A 12512-nucleotide genomic window follows, 5' to 3' on the forward strand; every position below is an offset into this window, starting at 1 on the left:
ATCATTTCTAGCTTTTGATTTCAAGTGAGAAATGTGTGACTCTTGAACACTTAGAGGCCATGGTAGGGTTATTAATTGCCCTAATTTCAATGTTGTTGGGTCTTGGGGAATAGGGAGGCCCAAGGAAATGGGGGACTGGCCGGTCAGTGGAGCAGTCAGAACACACACAATGTTGATCGATTAAGTTTGCCGTCTTATAAGGGCGCGGTTTGTGGCACCCCAAAATAATTACAATAGTAACATCAAAGATCACTGCTCACAGATCACCATAACAGATACAATAATAATGAAAAAATTTGAAATATTGTGAGACATGCCAAAATGTGACACAGAGACATGAAGTGAGCACATGCTGTTGGAAAAATGGTGCTAACAGACTTGCTCCACGCAGGGTTGCCACAAACCTTCAATTTATAAAAAACACAATATCTGCAAAGCACAATAAAGCAAAGCACAATGAAACAAGGTGCGCCTGTCGTGTCCCCTGTACTAGAACCCATTACTTACAGTAAAGCTCTTATGAATTTCTCTATGCCCTGGCAATTCAGCTGAATGTAAATTTACTTCTGGAGAMTTCCTGTATCTGTCAGTCATGATAATTAATTTAAATAGGATATTAATTTATGAGTCCCTAGTTTGTGAAACACTGTCTCATACAGCATTAGTTTTTGAGATTCTGCCAAGACGTTTTTGAGATTCCACACTGGGCCTTTGGGCTGCACTCTGTTATTAACTAATCTGCCAATAGGCAGTTCATTTATCCGACACAAATGTATCCCTTTTGACAAATAGGTTGATTAACAGCTTAATTTATGAGAATCCAAGCATATAAATTTTCTGTAGCACAGAACTCAATAGCTACTTATTTTACAGCCATTTCAGTGCTAACAAGAAATACAGCTTATTAGTAGCTTTAGACAAAGACTAAATAAGATAATTCAAGGATCACCCCAATTACAGCAGGATCCCATTTTTACCAACAGGAAGATGACAAGTTTGAAGGGGACTGTAAGAATTTGGAGGCAATAAAGTGAGGTTGCTCTCCCTTAATGGGGCTAGATTTTCATCTCAGTGTTATAAACCACAAATAAATCCACTGATAGCAATGAAATTACATGGGTGTTCTAGCCTCAGAAGGAGGTTCATACATAAAGCATTTCCTGGACAAGGCAGGAGGGACTTGTCTTCAGACAAGTCGACTACTTTTATGGCGGGACCTAAAAGAATTCAAGTTACTAATGTATACGTGATAATTAGAACAAACTGCAATATGCTCTGGAACCCACAGCCTTTCTACAGCTTTTCTACTGTTCATGGCAGCAAAAAGGCTGGTTCAAATTGTTAAGGTCCATCATGACAAATGATGGCAAAGCCAGCTTCAATCTCTGTCCTGAAATCTTACAAAATTAAACACTTGTTCTGACAAAGCCCTTAGCTGTTGGAACTCCTCCACCCATAAGTATGCTAAGTCTGTGTATAAACAAGAGGATTTTTATTATATGAAAATAGTCAGAGCCAGAAACCTGGACAAAAAAATAACAGGACAAATAGAGATCAACTTTGACAGAAGCTCATCCAACTCCCTTTCTGAGATTTCCRGATGGCATCCATATTATCAGTTGTTATGGAAGTTGTATTGATGGTGTCCTAAATATGTCTGTCAACTTCTTGCTATGCTTGATGATTATGTGAGCTTGTCCTAGTTAGAATTCTTGATGTTGTAAGAAGACCCTTCTCCGACGATTTGCTATGGGTATTTACTTTGAAATGAGTCAATCTTTCCATTAGTCACCCTAGTGGACTTCCGTGCCACCTCACCAAAAAGTATGAGATCTGCATTGAAAACATATATTTCTGGAACATAAATTTTTAATTTAATAAAGTTGTTTGCTGCTTAGACACTCATTGTTCATTATCTATGTGGATGGGTAAAATGATTTTCGTCCTGTAATCATTCTCTATGCATCCAGGTGGTTGCTTTTTGGAATGCCTATAGTAATATAGTTTCATTTCTTTTATTCTTTGTGACTAGTAGCACAGAAACAATGCTGCAGCTAGGGTGATCTGCATCACAGTCCTAATTCAGGGGAAGTTATTAACAGCAGGTGCCATGCTCTGTGAATATACAAAGTACCTTTGGTTTGAATCTAAGCTCATAATTTTCCCAGTACCTGAGCTGTTGTGCAGAGCCACCTGCTTTATTCCTTATGGAGACAGTCCATAACTGGGAGAGCATCACTGAACCATGTGTATCCTGAGTCAACTCTATGAAGAACCACTTCAGTGCTGTAGCAGTGTGCTCCTTATTGCAGCTGGAGCGTGATCCAGAAATGTCTACTTAAGTTAGGTATAGGAATCAGTTTGAACTTGACAGGTTCGGATTATTAGCTTCATATTAGTCATGTGAAGGTCTCTGGACTTTGGTACTAAAAGCAGTATAGCTGCATTCATATAGTCTGGTACCCAAGCTAATAAGAAATACATTAACCCAGCTTGTATGTGTCTGTACCTACAGCTCTGTTCTTGTACATAAAACTCATGGGAAGCAGCAAGCTGACTGTGCACTTTCCAGTCATTTCTGGTAGTCTGTCTAGCTGTTCTAAATACAGCTCAGGATATTTTTTGGCATTTGCTTTTCTCTTTATCTGTCTTTGCAGTCATGAACTTTGTTTTGCTCTTCTTTCTTCTGCTGCTTCCTGTTAAGTCCATTTTTTATTGCTATTAAAGTATTCTCTCCACTTCTCATGTCTTCCACAGAGCCTTGCTTTTTGCAGTTGTGGTTATGAAACAGTTCTTCTGTTATAGCTGAAACATTCTTTAGTGTTTGTGTCTTTTACTTATGAACTACTGGAGAGTTGTCTAGTGGCCCTCTCCATTTAAAGAATTTTCCATTTAATTGCTAGTGTCATGACCATGTATCTGGTGTACCCTATAGGGCAGGTACATTTGCTTATAATCAAGAAATTTGCTGGAAATGGGAACTCTCTGTCTTTTTGCAGCATACTCTGGAGAGTTTCATGGCATGTTGTGTATTTGCTCATAAGTAGAGCTCCATGAATCAACAGTGTACTCACACTGCAAAATTTGACTTCATCATTCACCATGTTGATTAGAGTCAAAATCAGTCCAAACATGCCCATGATTTTAATCAAGCCACCATTGTTATTCTGCATTAAAATTGTTACTTGGGCATTTGATGTCATGCCCAAAGGCCTCAGGGAATATCATCCTGTAGCAAGTTATAACAAGAATCTTCACCTTTTTTGTTTTTTAAAATAGACTTATAATACCAAATGGTGGTTCTTTTTTTCTAGTCTAAAATAAACTCTAGTAGTTCTCTGAGTGGTTCTCACTGAGTCAATGTCTGCTCTGCTTCAAACAGTACTGAGATTGCTTTGCCAGATTTTTATCATTGAAATTTTGAAAGTGGACAATGGCAATTTTTGGCCTGTATAATTGGCATGAACTGGGCCATCTCCTAACAGTAATTTTAAGGATATTAAAAGTTCTCAATCGGTTATTTAATTGTTGAGACATTTTACCATTTTTCTTCATTAAACTCACATTCTTAAATTCAATTTTGATTAATGATTTAGTCTAAAGGACTTTACAGGACCTGGTTTTCTTCTGTGTTTTGGCAAAAATCCATCACTTTTTTCAGATTAGGTTGATCTCTTGTTCAGGCCACCTGCATGGTGGCTTGGCTCTCAGTACATGTTTCACCATTAAGACTTGTCTTATGCAGTGGGAAATCTTCTGAGGCTAGAGGTGTTGGGTGAAGATGAAAATTTAAGGCCTCCCTAGCAACAAGGCTACCTGAGGTGAAACACTTGGAAATGATATCCTGAACAAGCGCTATTCTTAACTTTCAAATCCTCCTTTGACTGTGCACTTTTGGGAATGCTGTGAGAAGTCATGGTGTATACACTCTGGTTAGTCCAATAACCCTCACGGAAAATCATATAAGTAGCTAGAAAAACAGCCCTTCCCCCTTAAAATTTCCACACTTTTGGTATCTGAGTCATAGATCAGCTAGATGCAAATTCCCAGTTCCCAGATCACATGGATAAAAACTAAAGGGCTTGTAAAACCTATATGCTTCATCTCCAAAGGCAAGTTTTGCTTAGCATCCCCAAAAGTGTGTGCTTGTTAGCTCAGAATGCCAGCAAAATGTGCAAGCTAGTCACATTGTAAGGCATAAAGAAAATCCTAATTTGTCTGTAAAACTGCAGTCATGATCCAATTCATATGCCCCTTCACATATAGTGATGTGTTAACTGCATTAGCTGTGGGGCTAAACTGCTTGCTAAATTGCATGCATCCATCAATTTCATACCCACTGACTGCAAAAGGTTCATGAATGTGGAACTGATGCCACATTAAAATTATATTTTTGACCCAAGTTGATAACCAAAAGTGTATGCTTGTGCAGATTAGTCCATTTAAAAAGAAAAATCATGAAGGAGCCTTGTCTCCAGAACAGTGCTCTATACGAACAAGAATGTAGAGAGTTCTGCTTTCTTGAAGGTACAGAGAATCACACAAATTGAGGCAGCTTTTTGTCACCAAGCTCCTTTTCAGCCAGTACCTCACAAAGATCTCCTCTTGGGCTCATACTGCTATGTTTGTTTAGACTGCTCTGAATTCTGTCTATCTCTTCCACCATCTGGGCTGTCTCCCATCCTCACAGATGCCACTGGATCAAAACAGTTATTAGTAAAGACCATGGTAATTTCTGAGAAATTTCTGAGCAGCTATCATTTTTCTTCCTTTTAGGCAGGGATATTACCTGTGTTTTGGGTATGAAGACTGCCTTAATCTCTACTGCCAGGAGCTTGTTGATTTTTTGCAAATCTCTCACATGAAAAATGAAGGTTACTTCCAATTATTTCTACTTGCTTTAATCCAACTTGTAATCATATTAAATTACTAGTGATCTCATAAACAAAATGTTTCACAATTTAGCCTATTATATAGCAATTATGTCATTTGCTATATACTCATTAGAAAATTTCAGCTCAAGGACAAGTGCAAATTATTTCTTCGTACTTCATTTATTCTTGAATGTAATCTTCATAATATTTGTCTCCCATTCTATGCCTGGAAATCAGTTTTTAAAAAAAATTGGAGCCCCAGCTACACACCACAATTCCATTACTCAGCTGAATAAAAAGAAATGTCCTTAATGATACTCATTTTGTCACAGCTTGACATGAGAAATATCTCCAGAAAAATAGACAAAGCATTTCTCATTTCAGCACAGAACCGTGAAATGGTTTTAGATTTGCTGATTACCTGTGCATCCAGGAGTTAGTAATAGATTCACCTAATCATAGTGTCTGGAAATAATTGAAAATTGTATGGAATTTTCCAGAGAGATAAGAAGTTCAAACAGAAGCTCTTGAAAAGGTAGTTTGGGAAACTTCTGAGGCTAGCAAGAAGTGTAAGACAACTATGTGTTACAAAAGAAGACAGCAGTTGCTGCTTTTTTTTTCTTTCTTTTTTACTTGAAGGTCCATATTTGTCCCTGTACATGTGTTTTTAAATTAAATCTATAGCTTTTTTCCAGCTGAACAGAGGCCATTCAAGTCAATGGGAACTTGACAGCATATTGCTCCCCTTTATTCCATTGCAAATGACTACACAGGGTGGACAACAGTAGAGAATTTGGTCCTAGAGACTGAAGTGTGTTTGGGTGCCAGGACCACAGAATCACAGAATTGCTGAGGTTGGAAGGGACCTCTGGAGATCATCTAGTCCAACTCCCTGCTCAAGCAGGGTCACCTAGAGCATGCTGCACAGGATTGTGTCCAGGCGGGTTTTGAATATCTCCAGAGAAGGAAACTCCACAACCTCTCCGGGAAACCTGTTCCAGTGCTCTGTCACCCTCACAGTGAAAAAGTATTTCCTCATGTTCAGATGGAATTGTCTGTGTTTCAGGTTGTGCCCATTGCCTCGCGTCCTGTCGCTCAGCACCACTGAAAAGAGTCTGGTCCCATCCTCTCGACACCCTCCCTTCAGATACTTGTACCCATTAATAAGATCTCCTCTGAGCCTTCTCTTCTCCAGGCTAAACAGGCCAAGCTCTCTCAGCCTTTCTTCATAAGAGAGATGTTCCAGTCCCCTAATCATCTTTGTAGCCCTTCGCTGGACTTGCTCCAGTAGTGCCACATCCCTCTTGTACTGGGGAGCCCAGAACTGGACRCAGTACTCCAGATGYGGCCTCACCAGGGCTGAGKAGAGGGGSAGGATCACCTCCCTCGACCTGCTGGCAACACTCTTYCTGATGCASCCCAGGATACCATTGGCCTTCTTGGCCACAAGGGCACATTGCTGCCTCATGCTTAACTTGGTGCCCACCAGCACTCCCAGGTCCTTCTCCGCAGAGCTGCTTTCCAGCAGGTCAGTCTCCAACCTGTCCTGGTGCATGGGGTTATTCCTCCCTAGGTGCAGGACCCTGCACTTGCCTTTGCTGAACTTCATGAGGTTCCTCTCCACCCACCTCTCCAGCATGTCAAGGTCCCTCTGAATGGCAGCACAGCCCTCTGGTGCATCAGCCACTCTTCCCAGTTTTGTATTGTCAGCAGACTTGCTGAGGGTGCACTCTGTCCCTTCATCCAGGTCACTGATGAATAAGTTGAACAAGACTGGACCCAGTACTGACCCCTGGGGGACACCGCTAGCTACAGGCCTCCAACTAGACTCTGTGCCGCTGATCACACCAGACATCAGTCTGAACGCTGATGGCCGATACAGCTCTTTTGTTTCAGTAGAACAGCGAGCTCTCAGCAGTGCCACATATCCAGTCCTACTCCTTTTATCAGTTTTCTTCATTTGCTCTTAGATTCATTTTAAATGCAGAGAATTCCAAAAGCTGACAYGTGGTCTTCATTTCACACTGATCTACCACATGGCAGCGACCAAGGACTTGGTATCAGCTCTTCGGCTAATGTGAACTGTTAGGATCATGGAGCTAAGCAATTCATAGTGGTTGAAGATCTCTCTCGCTTTTTTCTTCCCATGTGAATGACTGCATGTTTTCTGCCATGACGCATGCCCTCATACACAGTGCTGCAGTACCAGCAGGGAAAGTAAAATTTGTGGTGGTATGGAAGAAGCCTAGCAAACACTGTGAGTAGTGCTCCAAGACAGGAATGTATCCACAGCCAGTGGCAGATAGAGATTACAGTGTGTACATGTCTGAAAAAACTTCTGATCAAGGGATTTGGAAGGCTGGATGCTCTATTATTTTATATATTAAAGAGTTCTACAAAGAAAGCATATATGACCAGGTCCCTGTGTAAACCAGAGAAGTCTGCATTTAAATCTGAGCAGACATATGATATTTGAATTGTGTGGAAAGCCCAGGCATAAGATATTTTTTCTGTACTGGGGGAAGAAATCACAATCACACTCTTGTTTTCCTACTAGATAAAGAGATTGCACATCACTTCAGCTGACAAAACCAACAAGCATACTACTACCCAAGTTGCACCACCTCTGCATATAGGAACAGACTAACAACATTCCCCGCAGAAGGATCTGATATGGAAGGAAACTTAAGTCAGGGCATTAACAATGAAAAGAAATATCAAGAAAGTTGTAGAAGAACATAGTATTTTTATCTGGAAAGGGTATTTAGCAAAAAGAAAAGCAACGTATGGTAAAATTGTCTAAGAAGGTTTGACGGCTTTAATGGGTAAGAAAAGGGAGGAAAGCAAAACCAGAATATAAATGAATGTGACAAGCTGTTCAAATTGGAATACTGATTAGCATTTGTAAAGGTCAAGCCCTGTTCCCATAGATGATTAAAAGAACTGTGCCTCAACCTAATCCACAAACAGGTAAGAAAAGCAACTCCGCTGACCTTTGAGAATTATGTTACTGAACGAAAACATATTATATCCAAATAAAAAGCTAGAGTAAAGAGTTGTTATTTTGGTCAAGAGACTTTCCATGGAACTAATTTTACTAAGCTACAGTATAACTGTGGAAGTATAATTATTCAGTAACACTAGAAATATCTCAATATTCTAACAAGATTTTGCTGTTGATAGTGAGATAGTGACCTAAAACCCAACATGGTTTCTATGTTCTGTGATTGTGTCTTCCATAAAATAAACCAATACAAGGTATTACAGCACTACCACTACTGCCCTTAAAGAATGGATGGACTGATCATACACAAAATTAGAAACTGAATCTCACAGTCTGTCAGCCATGATTTTATTTAATMTGCAGCAAACTACTTAAATATCACACATCTCTTGCTTGTTCTTTTGAAGTAACAGTCTTCTGCCAAGTTCTTTGAGTTTTCATTGTTCTTTCTGCGCTGATTGTATTCCTTAGCATCTCCAATAAGCCCAATACCTGTTTTCTATCTCTTGCTTTACCCACTGTCACACAAGTTTGTGTGCTTTTTGTTGATTTGTAAAACAAAAACAAAAACAAAGATGTATGAGTCTGATTTTCAGCAATATGTGTATCTGAAAGAGTGACTGTTGGCCCCTGTTGTACTCCAGGGTCTGTAAGAATAATTTACCTATAGTCAGAATTTTATCCAATATTCTACGCTGTAGTCAAAAATAATGTTTTAGGTACCATTCAAAGGAACACACAGATGCAAATGCATCAGCACTGTGCAATGACCTTTGTTGAAACTGATGAAAGTGGTTCAGTTAGATTGGCAGTATGCATTCTTTTCAATAGAAAAATAATATGTGCTTGAATAGAAATTTAACTTTGCACATTAAATACTGATTTTTAAGACTGGGTACTAACAAGACTTTAATACAATAGCAAATTCTTCAAATTAGCCCTACTGTCTTTTGTTCAGTCAGTTTGGTATCCTTACAATTTCTTTCTCAATACTCATCTGTCTTTTTATGATTGCTTAAACTCACAAAGCTATTTTTTTCCTTTAGGACTACACCAAAACTTTATCAATGTACCACAAATGCCTGTTGGGTCTGCAATTAATGATTCTCTTGCTAATGCCATGAAAAGTCTATTTAAATATACATCCAAGTAACAGGAAGTGCAAGCAATTGTAAACTGTAATCTTAAAAAAGTCAGCTTCAGCAGTTTTCTAAATCTGTCCTACATTATATTCAGTTGTGAAACTCCACCAGATGAAGAACTGAGAGTAAGAAGTTAATCCTTAAGCAGAAAAAAGGTGTATTTCAAAAGCTATTATAGTAAAAAGTTATCAGATGACCTTCTTACTGTTAAGGATAAAGATCAGGTACATCATCTTCCTGTTGCCTTCTGAGACTTTTTTTTAAGTTCTAGTGTAAATCATCAAGTAAGTTCCAAGATCTTATAGCCTCCTTTGGTATTCAAAATTATCTGTATTGATTTTTTGCTAGATCTTAAAGACAAGTGTTACTCTTTACTGATGCCTCAGGACTCAGATTAGTCTCATACATTCTATATTTAGTATTAAATGGATGTATACCCACAATATAATAAATACCAGTTTCCTGTAGTCCCCTCCAGTATTAAAGAATTATTTCTACAAATACCCTGGATATGAAAAAAAAAACCCACCCAAAATCTGAAATACTTCTTTAAACACAATATTTTAAATGTATATTCCATCAGTCCTGCAGAATTTATCCTGTGCTCTGCTGGCAACAGAGATGACTAATGAAAGTGATGGGAGATCTGACTTGTCATATGCATTAAGTGTGAACCTCACATAGCTGACTTGTCTAGAGGTCCATTGTAACCAGGCCTTCATCTTACATGTTTCATTTCATGTATTCCTTCTCCTACTCTGCAATCCTTTGTCAATTTGTCAAATTGGTTTGTCAAATGAAGCTGAAAAGTAGGAGGAAGTTTTGAGATAGCATGCTCAGAGCAATCTCACTGAAAAACACACTTCTCAGTGGAAGACTTGTATTGTAATTCCTCCTTCGATACGTGACTGGATCTAAACATTTACATGACATTACACATACGTGTTCCACATATGACCTAATTTTGTGACCAAGGAAGATCTTAGTTGAGCTACATCTAGTTCATAGCAGTGTGGCCTGGAAGGACAGCTGGGTGGGAAGTGACAGTTACCACAAAAAAACCCCAAGGAACATAAAGTAAGATATTAAGCTCCCTAGCATTAAACTGTAGTTTTGCTAAAAAATGGATAGTTTAAATCTATCTATTTGTCAGATAAAGAACATTTATCACTGGTTACAATTTTTGTCAGCTCCAGCCTTTGTGCCCACCCCCTGCCCAGAGCTCCCTCTCTCAGCCCTGACTTGACTGCTTCTCTTCAACCTGAAGCATCTCAGTTTCAGCTTCTTCTCTGGGTCTCAAATCTCCGTTCTTCAGGTCTGTGGTGTTGTCTCTTTCTTTCAGACACACAGCAATGCCGATAGCAGTGGTACATATCTGGGCTAGTGGTAGTATACTACAAGTTGGAGAAGCAGAACTGTGATCAGAGAGACAAAACTGCTGAGCACTAGGTTGGAGACAGGCAGAACTATGGCTGTAGGAGGAAACACAAGGTTGTGGAATTACTGCTGTATTATATTGTTCTACTTTTTTATCCCAATGTCCACAATTTTATTGATTTCTATTTTCATCAGGGAAGTATGCTCTCTTTAAAATAGTTGTCTACCAACTTTTGTATTGAAATCAAATACTGAGCCTTGCTACTAAGGAAAACAAAGGTCAAATAAGGCTTATGATGAAAAAAGTGATTAGCAGAGTTAAAGCTGTTCAAGACAAAGGGACCACAGATGTCAGGCATTTGTCCCAACCCTTGTATCCTGTTTTGAAAATCAGCCAGAGATTTCTGATTCACCAGCCATTGACATTGTACTTTCATTTAGGCTTTAGTGTATGGATTTCTCTCCTCACTTCTTGATACCTCCAATAAAATGGATTAGCGAACTGATCTGGAATAAAATACCTTGCAAAATAGAAAAAAGATTTTTAACCTGAATCAATTCCCTGATTCAGTTCATTGTGTGGCTTCACAAACAGCACAATTGGGGGTGTGGTGTGAGGGGAAAAGGACTTGGATAGAGCCAGGAAACAGGAAATCTTTCAGACAGCATTGTCATTAAAGCCTATGTTTCATGGAACTCTGCTTGCCGCAAGGCAACTATTAAGATCTGGAATCCTTCCTGCTGTGAAAATCGTGTTTTGTTTTGTTTTTTTCTGATTGGGCTCTGAAATGGGTGGCTGCAATGCTTCTCACACCATGAAGGGCTCAGATTACACACACATCCTACCATCATGCTACAAGGACCAGAACTTGTTCTCTGAAGAGTGATCAAAGTGATGGCACATGTATGCTGAAGTATACAGAAGTGATAGGCTAAAAACTGCAGTAACATTATACAAAGAACACCTGAGGCTTCACTATCTAATAACTTTGATTAAATGCCATTCATAGTATTCCAACTATTGATTACTATGGCTTATACCATTGCAGTGTTTACTGTGTAGACCTTTAGTAACACCTAGGACAACAAGTCATGACCCAAAACTCTATTTGGCTAAATACTGTTCAAATATAGAGTAAAAAGACTGTTTCTAATCTAAAGTAAAGATCATATACAGAGAATACTGGAGATATAGAAATACCAATAAAGTTTTATAGACCTTTTTTTTGAATGCTTAGTAAAAACTTTGTAAGTAATACCTCTGTAACAGTGCCCCTCTGAGCTTATGTTCATGCTAAGTTTCCCACCTGCACATGCATTGAGACCATCACTTCCTTGCAGTTTTACACATGAAGCTTAAGGTATGATTTAGCTTACCAGTATGAAAGCGTACTAGTGTTCCTTAATTTATTAAAACTTACAAGAATTTCATTATTATTACTGTTAGGATTATAAAATCATACTACTACTGTATTTTTACATATTTTTACATAATGTTGGTACATTAAATATGTTTTAAAATCTCTTTTTTTTTCAGGTAACTTCTTTCAAAATAAGCTTTTGGGGATTTTTTTTGCCTGGAGCTGGTTTGTTGAACTGTATGGAATAAAATTGTATATAATAAAACATTTGCTTTCCCAAAACAATATATAGTATAGTATATAATATAGTAGTTGGAAACCATTAAAATTTTTCCAGGTTTTATATATAATCAACTTAAGATTTAAGCCTAAAAAATACTTTCTGAACAGTCTGACTCCACATTTTCAGAAATTATTTCTTGTTTGATGTATGAACTTAAACTGTCATTGTCCCTCTGCCTTTTTGGTCTCTTATCCCATTGTTGCACTGTCCAGTGAGTAAGGACATGCAAAAAGGTAAGTTAAGCCAATATCACCACTGAACATACAACAGCAAAGAGTTAATCTGAGGAAGAGAAAATTAAGTATAATGTTGCATCAGGATTCCTCTCCTACTGAAGAGATTTTGAATTGATGTGAATTGCAACCAAAAGAGTAAAGATAAGGAAAAGTTATCACAAATTAATCACAATAGGTAATACTTGAAGTGTCTCTGCCCCTAGGCTGGTTTAATTTAAGACGTCTGAGGGAAACT

Source organism: Apteryx rowi, unplaced genomic scaffold (assembly GCF_003343035.1).
Source record: "Apteryx rowi isolate R43461 unplaced genomic scaffold, aptRow1 scaffold_783, whole genome shotgun sequence".
NCBI classification, from domain to species: Eukaryota; Metazoa; Chordata; class Aves; order Apterygiformes; family Apterygidae; genus Apteryx; species Apteryx rowi.